Source organism: Meleagris gallopavo, chromosome 4 (genome assembly GCF_000146605.3).
Source record: "Meleagris gallopavo isolate NT-WF06-2002-E0010 breed Aviagen turkey brand Nicholas breeding stock chromosome 4, Turkey_5.1, whole genome shotgun sequence".
NCBI lineage: Eukaryota > Metazoa > Chordata > Aves > Galliformes > Phasianidae > Meleagris > Meleagris gallopavo.
In genome coordinates, this window is record NC_015014.2 from 47319282 (window position 1) to 47321464 (window position 2183).

The window sequence follows — 2183 nt, forward strand, 5'->3', positions numbered from 1 at the left end:
TTTACAGATGACATAATCTTTTGACTGAAACAAATGCAACATGTACTTTCTTCTGAAGCGGAATGTATCAGCAAAGATCTTCAGCAGTGGAATGGGAAACTGAATGCTCAGATGAATGAAATCTGCAGTTTTGCTATTTGTCTAGCACTCACATTTATATCTCAGAATCTCCATCATAGTGAAACCAGCCAACTTGCCTGAGACCAGCTGAAAAATCAATAAACCATACTAAAAAAAGAAATGCAAACAAAACTTTTAATCTTGAATTTTCAAGCTCTGTATTCCCAGTCAGTCATTTAAAACAGCAACTCTTAAAATTTTCTGTACAACTATGGTCATCAGTGAACCTGTCTGGACATTACTTTAGTTGCTGTACTGTAAATGGGGAAGTGAACACAGGGAAAAGAGAAGGGAAAAGAATTCCACTGAGAGACTAGAGGGAGAATAGATGTAGTATATGCTGTTCCAAAGGCTTATCTGAAATAGTCATACATACTGTATTTGAACATGAATTAATTATATAAGCACAGTAAACAATATGCTTGAAAGTAGAGTATTACTGATTATAAGAAGTAAAGTATCAGCATTTATAATCATTCCAGTATTACATATTGCATCACTTCTAGTAAAAATGGAAAGAAACCAAGTTCTGTCACCTAACCCTGAGACATCAAACTACTTCAACTAAAAGTGAATAAAAGCGATGATGTGATTCCTTCAGACATTTACCCAATTGCTCCATCCAACTATAGCACTACAACGTTGCTGAAACAAGGCACGAAGAGATTCCAGGTTATGACATGCTCATCTGCAAACCCTTTTCTCCCATGCTGGCACTTCCTGCAATGTTAGGGTATGGGACAATGTACCAGCTCCTCTCACATGGGTACTCTACATATCAGATTGGTTTCCATGGGATAGATGCCATTTTTCATCACCTTTTCTCATGGGGCCAATACACTTACAGCCTTTTTTTTGAAAGTTAATCCAACAAGAACTAGACATTTGCTAGAAAAGAGAAGTTCAGAAATACGAAGATGCAAATGGGTATGTCAGACTGTGGCTGCACTATGGGATATGGGAACCCTGATGCCTGATCTTAACATCAGGTTCCTGCATGGCACATCAGGGTCTCAGGCATACAGTGTTTCTCCTGAAGGCTGAGTAGACTTTTTCCTCTCATTTACCTTCTCCCTTCCAAAAAGTATTTGAAGTAAACAAGAACATTGCACCCTATTAGTAAAAATATACAAGCAACAAATAGCTGCGTGTTGTTGAATTGATTTTCTGTACAAACCTCCTCCTCATCCCTTTGTCATTTAAGACAAGGTGGTATTCCCGTAAAAGAAAGGAAGATATGGTCCCACACACAGGAAAGGAATTGAGGAGTAGTATTTGATTTGTAGTGGAAACTTTGTAACACGAATTCAATAGTTTTGATTATAAATTGTCAAACTAATTAACTAAGTGCCTCAGACCTCTTCATTTTCTGCATTTTAAACATTTCAGGTCATTTTTCTTGTTTTTAGATGGAAAATAGATTTTAAATAATCATTTGTTTCAGTACACAAAACAAACAAACAAACAAACAAAAAGAAAACACATAAATACTTCATTCGCTAGGGGAGAGTTGAGAAAAAATCAAACGATGTTTCATAAAAATGTACTATTTAATAATATTATTTTCCTTTAGAAAAAAAGAAGACTAACAAAACCAGTGATTGTGGTTGAGAAGATGAAGTTCTGTCTTTCTAAGGATATTTATAATGATAATATTTGAACATGGCTCATTTCTTAAAAGTAAACACTGAGATCAATCATTAAAGCTTGGTGTCTCTCGCTAAAACCTGTGTCTAGAAAGGAATAATCTACTGCAGGATAATTATGCAGAGATGGTATATAATGTCAAGAATGTTATCCCTGTTATTACAGCTGTTTATGTAAGTGTTTTAAAGATAGATACTTCTGACAGTAGTTACTCTATTCCCTTCTGCTACCAGGTAAAAAAGTCAGGTTCAGAAATATTTAAAAGAAAAGACATACAAATGCATGTCTTAAACTAAAAGCTTCAGCAGAAGTGGTAAATAACAGCTAGTTTTCACTTTTGCAGAGGAAATTGATGAAAAGTGTATTTAATGTGGATAATTAGGTTGACTTGCCATTTTAAATACCATGCCTGTTTT